Source organism: Canis lupus, chromosome 24, assembly GCF_003254725.2.
Source record: "Canis lupus dingo isolate Sandy chromosome 24, ASM325472v2, whole genome shotgun sequence".
In the NCBI taxonomy this organism is placed as follows: Eukaryota; Metazoa; Chordata; class Mammalia; order Carnivora; family Canidae; genus Canis; species Canis lupus.
In genome coordinates this window covers 45,409,921-45,420,492 of record NC_064266.1, presented here as the reverse complement: position 1 = coordinate 45,420,492, position 10,572 = coordinate 45,409,921, and positions in this window count along the sequence as shown.

Genomic DNA, 10,572 nt, shown 5'->3' with positions numbered 1-10,572 from the left:
GAGATGCACACAATGACGCGCTGAAGGGCTTTCGCTCAGACGAGCCACCACGGGCCCTGGGGCCCTACACCCGCTTGGCATCTGCGCCCTCGTTACGCATCATCATCGCCGTCGTGTTTTAAGAGCGAGCAGGGTCTGGGGCTGCGTCTGCGGCACGGCCCTGTTGCTAGCTGAGCAAATTCGACTTAAAGCTGGAGGGGAGGGTGTCCCTTGCCGGGCGGCACTGCCGTGTGCGAGCCGCAGTGTTCACGGAGGCCGCGACCAGCGTTACATCCGGGGTCACAGAGGAGCAAGAAGACATTGTTCCTTGACTGTGTATCCGCAAGGATTGAAAACGATGTCACGTCTCACCAAGAAGTCGCAAAATTTCACGGAGCACCGGGCTACAAATGGGGGGGCAGGGGCGGGTGGGAGATACAGGGACGAAGCGGGACGGGGCCCGTGTGCCCCAGAGCTCTAGGTTTTGAGTGTGGAACAGGTCCGGGTGCAAGGGCCAGAAAAGCAAAGTCGACGGCAGCTTAGGCAGCATTTTACTCCCTCATTTTGGGGCCCATTCCATTCATCGAGGACCAGGTCCCCCAGCCCCCGAGGCCTGGGTCTGTCCGCAGGCAGTGGCCTCGCATGCTGTGCTGCGGGATCACAGGATGGGCTCCCACGGCCCCGCTCCAGGCTAACTGGGAGCCAGATATGCCCCCCTTCCCACGTTGTCTGTGGCTGCTTTCGGAGTGAGCGGTCGTGACAGAGGCCCCGTGGCACCCAAAGATGGAAATACCCCTTCCTGGCTCTTTACAGAAAAAAGGTTGCCGACTTCCATTCTAGATGAGCCCGCGCTCACCCCTCCCTCCGACCTCACACCACGTTACCCTCAAGCTTAGCTGAGAGCTCAGTAACCCGCACAGAGACGCCAACGTCTTGGAACGAGGTGTGCAGTTTTGGGGCGAGGGTGTTCCACCTGGGAGGAGCACTTTGCCTACTGGGGTAAAGGTGATCGGGCCGCGCTTTTGGCTCAGGAGGCAAGGCCACGGCTGTGCCATACCTATTTCAGGGAGCCTCCGTTTGTGGCCTGTCTGCCAATTTGGATTTAGCTTAATAGCCGTGCATTGTGATGACCACTCATGGGAAAAGTCGGGCCCCGAGTTGCGATTCCCATAGTTTTTCCCCAGTGGAAATACTGAGCAATCGCAGGCAACACCTTGATGGAGAGTACACGGTGTCCTGAACAGGAAATCCATGCAGACTATCTTTCTTGCTCCCTCTACGTCTCCCTAGCATCTCCCGTGGAGACCCCATCCTCATCACCACCCAGAGGTTGGGCGTCCTGACCCACAGCTGCCTCGTGGGGCTGCGTGGGTGGCTGTTCCTTCCCAGCACAGCCAGGCTGTGGGTCCGGGAGCTCAAGCAGGGGAGGGTCCATGCACCACTCAGCCTGTCTGTATCAATGTGCATACAGCTGGAGGCACCCAGAAGGATTTTAAGGAGCCCACACACAGATATTTGTGTGTTCCCATCCCCCAGGGGTCAAATAATGGCTTCTTAAAAAAAATGACTTCTTAAAACATCTTAGAAAAAAAAGTCAATTAATAAATCAGACCCTTAATTTGATTCATATTATAACTTAGGACGAGGCTAGATATACTCAAGTTTAAGAGAGCAAGTTGGCTTAAAGGAAAATATTCCGCGAATAATAAAATAATGTGTTCCACGGGCAAAGGCAAAGGGCGGAGAAAGTGGTGCGTGAAGGTTGCAGCTCGACCTCACTCGACAGGTGCGGAGAAGGGCCAGGGCACGGACGCAACGTTCCTGAGGCTGCCCGAAGGGCCGTAGTCACCTCGCCCCGACTTCACCGTCATCACCTCGAATCCTGCTGATGTGCTGTTAGGACCACAGCCTCGGCAAGGCCAACATCGAGTGGCCCCTGGACACAGGACGCGCGTGGTTGCTGCTGGACGTGCTTTACGTGTAGCGCCCGACTCCTACAAGCCTCCCGCCACCAGGTAGCACCGCCGTCTCACCCACGTCCCAGAGGAGCCACCGGCAGAGAGACCGTGCAGCCGCGGAGGGCCAGGCTGAGGAATGGGAAGCCAGGGCAAGAAGCCGGGCCCCAAGGGAGCATCTTTACCCACTAGGCAATCCCGCGTCTTGGTTGCCACTAATGCTCCCCCTCGAATGCTCATAGTTTCATCACCGTGGTTGAGGTATGGTTTACACACCGCAAAAGGCACAGATTTCAAGGGAGCAGTCGCACGCGCTTCGGCAAAACACGGACACTCTCGGCGAGACCCAGAAGGTCTCCATCTCTGCAGAATTTGCCTCGCGCGCCTCCACAACCGTCCGCGGCCCCCACCGCGTGAGGACCCAGGCCTGCTTCCTATTGTCACGGCGGAGGGCTCCGTGGTTCGGGATCTCACGCACGTGGGACAGCAGGTGTCACCGGGCCGGGCAGCTTGCACACGCTGGTTCCTGGTTGCTTCCGTTCGCCGCGGGTGCCAGACGGCGGCCCGTTCTGTGGGCGCAGCGGCTTCCCTGTGTGGTCCCTTCACCTGCCGACACCTGGGTCGCCTCCAGAGCCTAGCGATGGAGAGAGCAAGTCCTGTGGACATATGTCTGCAGTTCTCTGCGGTGACATCGAAGAGTTGGGTGACGGGATCCTCTTTCTGAACTTGCAAAAGCTGCCAGAGTGTGTTTCAAGGGCTGCTGTTGCCGTTGTGTGTTTCCACCCACAGCGGGGCACTTGGGGCCGCACCACAAGTGCCCAACACCGAAGAGTCCTGGGTGTGGGAACCGGCCTTCGGTGTGGACCTAATGTGTTTCTCCCTGACCACTCACTACTCGGAGCCCCCTTTCCTGTGCAGCAGGACAGTTGTGTGTCTCTTTTCGTGAAACACTTATTCAAGGGACGCCGGGGTGGCTCAGGGGTTGAGCATCTGCCTTCGGTGCAGGGCGTGACCCTGGAGTCCCGGGATCGAATCCTGCGTCGGGCTCCCTGCATGGAGCCTGCGTCTCCCTCTGCCTGTGTCTCTGCCCCCCTCTCTCTGTGTCTCTCATGAATAAATAACATCTTAAAAAAAAAGATTAAAAAAAAGAAATGCTTATTCAAGTCTTTACCTGTTTATAAGACTTCGCTGTTTGTCTATTTATTATTGATTTAGAGGGTTTTTTTCGTTTTGTTTTGTTTTTATCTGTACAGGCTTTTTCTCAGAGCTGCGTGCTATGAATATTTCTGAACCGGTCTTTAGCTCATCTTTTTCGCTTTTGCTGTGATTTCTTTTAAAGAGCAGAAGTGCTTCTTTATTCATTATCGTGATGCTCCCTGGTTGTTGAGGAAATCGGCCCTTTTTCCCGGGTTCACACAGTTCATCTCTGCTGTGTTCCTCTAGAAATTTCATAGATTTAGCATCTGTGATTAGTGTGTGGTCTGTCTCCTGAGGATTTTTGTGTATGGTGTGAGGCGGGGGTTGAGATGAGGGTAGCGTGATGATGAGGATGAGGATGAGCCTTTATATCCAGTTATTCTGGTACCGGCAGCAGAAAGGAGTTTTTCCCAAAGGAATTATCTTGACACTTTTGTTAAAAAAAAAAAAAAAAAAAAAGAATCCATTCTATTCTGTCCACACGGGTGGGCCTATTTCCGGTCTCTATTCTCTCCCATTAATCTATTCTCCCCACCCCCCTTTGTAAAAAAATTGTTATTCTATTTTTTTATTGAAGTTCAATTTGCCAACATATAGCATAACACCCAGTGCTCATCCCGTCAAGTGCCCTCCTCAGTGCCTGTCACCCAGTCACCCCCACTCCCCGCCCTCCTCCCCTTCCACCACCCCTAGTTTGTTTCCCAGAGTTAGGAGTCTTCCATGTTCTGTCTCCTTTTCTGATATTTCCCACTCATTTTTCTCTCCTTTCCCCTTTATTCCCTTTCACTATTTTTTATATTCCCCAAATGAATGAGACCATATAATGTTTGTCCTTCTCCGATTGACTCACTTCACTCAGCATAATACCCTCCAGTTCCGTCCACGTCGAAGCAAATGGTGGGTATTTGTTATTTCTAATGGCTGAGGAACATCCCATTGTATCCATAAACCACATCTTCTTTATCCATTCCTCTTTCGATGGACACCGAGGCTCCTTCCACAGTTTGGCTATTGTGGCCATTGCTGCTAGAAACATCGGGGTGCAGGTATCCCGGCGTTTCATTGCATCTGCATCTTTGGGGTAAATCCCCTGCAGTGCAATTGCTGGGTCATAGGGCAGGTCTATTTTTAACTCTTTGAGGAACCTCCACACAGTTTTCCAGAGTGGCTGCACCAGTTCACAGTCCCACCAACAGTGTAAGAGGGTTCCCCTTTCTCCGCATCCTCGCGAACATTTGTGGTTTCCTGCCTTGTTAATTTTCCCCATTCTCACTGGTGTGAGGTGGTATCTCATGGTGGTTTTGATTTGTGTTTCCCTGATGGCAAGTGATGCGGAGCATCTTCTCATATGCATCTTGGCCATGTCTATGTCTTCCTCTGTGAGGTTTCTCTTCATGTCTTTTGCCCATTTCATGATTGGATTGTTTGTTTCTTTGGTGTTGAGTTTAATAAGTTCTTTATAGATCTTGGAAACTAGCCCTTTATCTGATATGTCATTTGCAAATACCTTCTCCCATTCTGTAGGTTGTCTTTGAGTTTTGTTGACTGTATCCTTTGCTGTGCAAAAGCTTCTTATCTTGATGAAGTCCCAATAGTTCATTTTTGCTTTTGTTTCTTTTGCCTTCGAGGATGTATCTTGCAAGAAGTTACTGTGGCCGAGTTCAAAAAGGGTGTTGCCTGTGTTCTCCTCTAGGATTTTGATGGAATCTTGTCTCACATTTAGATCTTTTATCCACTTTGAGTTTATCTTTGTGTCTGGTGCAAGAGAGTGGTCCAGTTTCATTCTTCTGCATGTGGATGTCCAATTTTCCCAGCACCGTTTATTGAAGAGACTGTCTTTCTTCCAGTGGATAGTCTTTCCTCCCTTGTCGAATATTAGTTGACCATAAAGTTGAGGGTCCACTTCTGGATTCTCTATTCTGTTCCATTGATCTATGTGTCTGTTTTTGTGCCAGGACCACACTGTCTTGATGATCACAGATTCGTAGCACGACCTGAAATCTGGCATTGTGATGCCCCCAGATATGGTTTTCCCCTTTTCGCACATTCCACACCGTCATGGTTACTCCAGGATACTAAACGTGAAGGGGACACACTGAGACTTCCAGCGTTGTTCCTTCTTAGCCGTCTTGGCTCTTCCGGGTTCCTGCACCTCCGTATGCATTTCCCAATCAGCCTCAGTTTCTCCAAAACGGCAGGCGAGGGTTTCCGCAAGGATCGCATGGGCTGCAGTCAACCCGGAGGGATGCACGTACTGAGTCCTCCCCGTGCCCTTGGCTCAACGTCCCGTTTATGTAAGTCTGCTGTTGCCTCTCTGCGATGTTTTCCAGTTGGGGGGTAGAGTTCTTGCACCTTAATCAAATCTGTGCCTTCGCTTTTTATGTTTTCTGAAGCTATGATATAAACGGTATTTTAAAAGTATTTTGTCACGCACGGTTTGCCACTCAGGCATGAACGCGCTGTGGATTTGTGCGTATGGGCAGCCGCGGACAGCGAGACGCACCTCCCGATCTTCCCCTGAGGGAAGGCAGCACTGGCTCCCGGGGTGCTGGGAGCCCTGGTGGCGGCGGCTCTCAGCCGGGCAGCTGGCCTTCCCCTCCGCCCTCGGGCACTCGGGGGCCCAGCGCTGGGATCTCGGCCTGAGTGTGGGAGGGCTTTGCAGAGCCTGGCTGTGGCCCCGGGGGGTGGCTGCACCCCAGCTCGCCTCTGCCCTCGTCACTCCCACCTCCTGGCTCTCCCACAGCAGCGATTTCTCCCTCCCATCTAGGGAGATGCCTGTCTCCCATCGAGGGACGCTTACCTGTGACAACTGATACCAGGAATGACCTCCCCCCTCCCAGCAAACAGACTAAAGGATTGTAAGCCCGGTCACGGGCTGGCTGGTGGTCAGGAGAGGGACGTCGCAGATGACAGGTGGAGCCTCGGTGGCCCTGGGATGCGTTACGCTAATGGGCACACATCACCGCTGAGCAGAGGGGAGACCATAGCGGGTGGCGGGGGACCGGGACGTGACACCCCAGCCTGGACTTTCCTTCGTGGGAACCTTTCTGAATAACAGATTCAGCTTCTTCAAAAGACACAAGACTTTGGGATTTATATATTTCTGCTGAAGTCAGTTTCCATGTGTTCTTGGATTAAGTCCTGATGAGTCACTTGCTTCAAGAATTTGTCGTTTTGTCTCTGCTTACAATTGGCCTTCATTCGTTCATAATGTCTCCTTCTCATTTCACGACCGCAGAGTCCTACTGATGATCTTACAGGTAATTTTAATTTTCTTTATTGTCTTCCTCATAGCCAGAACTATATTCATTTCATGAACAGTTTTAAAAACTTGTTTTGTCTTCCTGGGTTTTGCTCTCATCTCTGTTATTTCCTTTCTCTGATTGCTTTGGGTTCCTTTTTTTTTTTTTTTTTTCTGTTTTCTAGCTTCTCAGGGTGGAAGCTAAGATCGTGGGTTCCATCCCAGGTCGGTGTTTTACTTTTAGTCCCTGGTGGGTTCTGAGCAGCGGCGCTGTGCAAACTGGTTTATATTTTGGAAAACGAGGAGGGAAAGAAGGCATGGTGCTCAGAATGTGTTTGTGAAGATGTCAGAGTTCCCTGCTGTAAGACCCTCAGTCTAGGCTTTGGGGGGCAGTCCTGTCCAGTATAGATTTGGGAAGGAAAAGTGAACCTCCTCTTCTTGGGGACATCTCTGGACAGCAAGTGTCGGGGGTGAGCAACGGACAGGGCCCCCCAGGTAAGCTGGTGAAGGTGTGCTCTCCTGAGCCAGGTGTCCGGTGGCTCTGGTCTCCGTGCATCTCTGCTCCTCCCTGGGTCATGTCACCTGGGCACAATGCATGTCCCCTTGCTGTGTCCTCCCCTGCAGAAGGGGCAAAGGACCCAACCCTTGGGCGGGTCTTCTGAGATTTAAATGCAACCACCTAAAGAAGGCGGTGAGCCAAGTCCCTGGCCAACAGGGTCCCCGTGAGCAGCGTCGCTAACACGAAGGGCTTCCCATGTAAGACGGCTCTGCGCTTGAGCATGACGAGTGGGGGGAAGCAGAGGAAGAGCTGGACCCCCGAGCCCTCGGTGCCCGGGCCTCACAGAGAAAGGCCTTTCATGAGGAGCTCCCAGCCACACCTTGGGAAAGATGCTTTGTCCTGTTTTGTCCTTTGGCATCTTCTCTTTACTCTCCACGCACGGCTCAGAGGAAGCACCATTTTTGTTTTGTTTTGTTTATTACATTTTTAAATTTAACTTCCATTTGCCAACATATAGTATAAGACCCAGTGCTCATCCCATCAGGAGTCTCCCTCAGTGCCCGTCAGCCAGTCACCCCAACCCCCCCACCTCTCCTTCTGCAACCCTTTGTTCGTTTCTCAGAGTCAGGAGTCTCTCATGGTTTGTCTCCCTCTCTAATTTTCCCCATTCAGTTCCCCTCCTTTCCCCTATAATCCCTTTCACTATTTCTTATATTCCCCGTATGAGTGAGATCATGTGATGATTGTCCTTCTCTGATTGACTTACTTCACTCAGCATCCTACCCTCCAGTTCCATCCACGTTGATGTAAATGGTGGGTGTTCGTCCTTCCTGATGGTTGAGGGATATTCCGCTGTATATATGGGCCACATCTTCTCTGTCCATCATCCGTCGATGGACACCGAGGCTCCTCCCACAGTGTGGCTGTTGTGGACATTGCCGCTGTGAACATTGGGGTGCAGGTGTCCCGTCGTTTCACTACGTCGGTATCTTTGGGGTAGATTCCCAGCAGTGCAGTTGCTGGGACGGATTTTTAACTTCTTGAGGACCCTCCGCACTGTTTTCCAGGGTGGCTGCAGCAGTTGGAAGTTCTCATTCTTGATCAGAGGCTCTTGCGGCTGAGCTGGGCACTTCCTGGCCCAGAAGGAACAAAAGGAGTGCTCTCTCTGTGCCTTGGAGCAAAGTCCGCTTTTGAATCCCTGCTTAACTCTTTTGAATGTAAAGGTCCTTTAAAGCTATTTTTGAATCTAATTTTATATTAATCTTTAATGGGATCCAATTTGCTCATGAGTCTTAAATCTCTCACTCTGTCATTCCTGCTCTGCACCATCGTCAGGTGGGCTTAAAGGGGTGCGTGTCTCTTTGCCCTGAGAAGCGACCTCGTCAACCACCTCCGACCCTCACCCTTCAGCTGGTGCCAAGCAGTGTGGGACCAGGTGCTGCTCTTACCCCCCAGCCGAGGCGTGCCCCCCTCTCCCCGCAGGATGATGAATGGGGTGACAGCATGCACATGGGTCTCTGCATGGAGGAGCTGGAAAGCCTTCCCGTCTCTAGCAGCACAACCGCCCATCGTCCCCGTTCAATTAAACGCAAAGTCAGAAGGCAGCGCTGTGTGGGTTCTTGTGCTCCCTTATTGGCACTTGGCCTCAGCCCGTCAGGTAGCTGTTTGTCTCCCAGAGGACACGTGTCGGTGTCTGCAGACTTTGTTTGTTACAACGGGGGTGACCGGCACATAGAGGGGCGACCAGGGATGCTGCTAAAGCCCCTCCGGACCACAGGACAGCTCCCACGGCCAGGCATCATCTGCTGCAAAGTGTCACTAGGAGTGCTGACCGCTGGGAGCTCACGGATTTACAGCGTGACAGACGTGATTGTGGGAACGTCCCCATCCCGTTAGACAAAATCGATCTCCAGCCACTTTACTGAGCAGAGGTTCTCCTGGCACATTTTATTCCTCAACACTAACCCCCGGGAAGATCTTGTGCAAAGCCGAGTTGGAGAACCACATTCCCCGATGACGCCGCAGTGGGTCTTGCTGTTCAATTGCACAGACTTTCATAAAGGGAAGTTTTTCTCCCCCATCGACACACTCCATGACTTTTACACGTTGGGAGGGTTGATCTTACGTGTCCATTTGCCCAGGTCACAGGGCACACAGATAGTCGTCGAACACATCCCCGGTGTGACTGTGAGGGGATTTCAGATAAGATCAAGCTTTGGAGTGGTGGAAGCAGAGTGATGCAGAGCTGAGTGAAGCAGGTTGCCCTCCCCCGTGTGGGTGGGCCTCATCCAATCAGTTGAAGGTTGGGAGGAGCAGAACAGCTGAACTTGCATCTAAACAGAGGGAGCTCCCCTTGTCTGACTGCTTTCAAACTAGGACATCATTCTTCTGGCCTTTGGTCTCAAGCAGACGGATCAGTTCTTCTTGGGGGGGTCTGGCCAGCCGGCTCTCAGGCTGGAACCACACTGTTTGTCCCCCTGGGTCCCGAGCTCATCAACTGCAATCATGAGACTTCCAGCCTCCAAAACCGTGAGAGCCAACTCCTTATAATAAATCTCTTTCGCTATATGGTCACGTCCTGTAGGTTCTGTTTCTCTGGAGAACTCTGGCTAATACACATGTATTAATTTTTTAGACCCACACTGATATCAGGATATGCTTCCGTCTTTTATCATATTTTATCTGACCGTGTGTAGTAGACAGGGTGGCCTTTTTATTTTAATTGTTGTTTTTGCCAGGCAGAATTCCTTCTGTGGGAGACCGAACCACCTTCCACTCACTGTGGTTTGGGGGCGGGGCTTCCATCATGTCCCATCAGCATCATGCCATGGCGATTAGTCAAGGATATGTTACTCCCAACATGAAATAATAGAACCTACCTACACACATAATTTAATAAACAATCAATTTGATGCCCTAGCTGTACTATAAAGGTCAATGGAAGAGAAAGCTATTTATAACAAAGTACGTATGCTAAAATGTAAATGTTGGGGAGGAGCGAATAGTTAAGGTTCTTCCCAGGGTGGAAGACAGCCCCTAAAAAAAGGCAGATACGGGGCAGCCCTGTTGGCTCAGCGGCTTAGCACTGCCTTTAGCCCCGGGCCTGATCCTGGAGACCTGGGATCGAGTCCCACATCAGGCTCCCTGCATGGAGCCTGCTTCTCCCTCTGCCTGTGTCTCTGCCTCTCTCTCTCTCTCTGTGTATCTCATGAATAAATAAATAAAATCTTTAAAAAAAAGGCAGAAACAGGTGCAGACTCGTTTCTGGCAACTCAAAGCCACAGGCCGTGTGCTGCTATCAAGGATGGGACCCTGCAAGCTAGCGATGGCTCCTGGTGCAGCCTTGGCCCCCGTTGCATCTTCCCCGACGTTCAAATGGAGGGGATGTCCCTGGAAGGTTATGCATGTATCACACATGTTGTGTGTTATCTGAAAACACACTAGGACTCTAGGCTCAGATGGCTATTAGCAAACTTCTTTCTACATGATTGTCTGGCGGGAGGTTAAATGAGGTGACGGGCACAGGTCTCTGTGGTTAAGGGTGCTCCCTGAACACATCGGGCATCCTCACATCCCCCTGCCCCTGCCAATGCCGGAAGCCCCCTCCAACTATTGTGATGCAAGATGCCTCTGAGGGCCTTGCCACCCTGCTGAAGACCACGGACGGGGCACCTTCCCTCAGCTGGGAGTGGAGGCTGCAT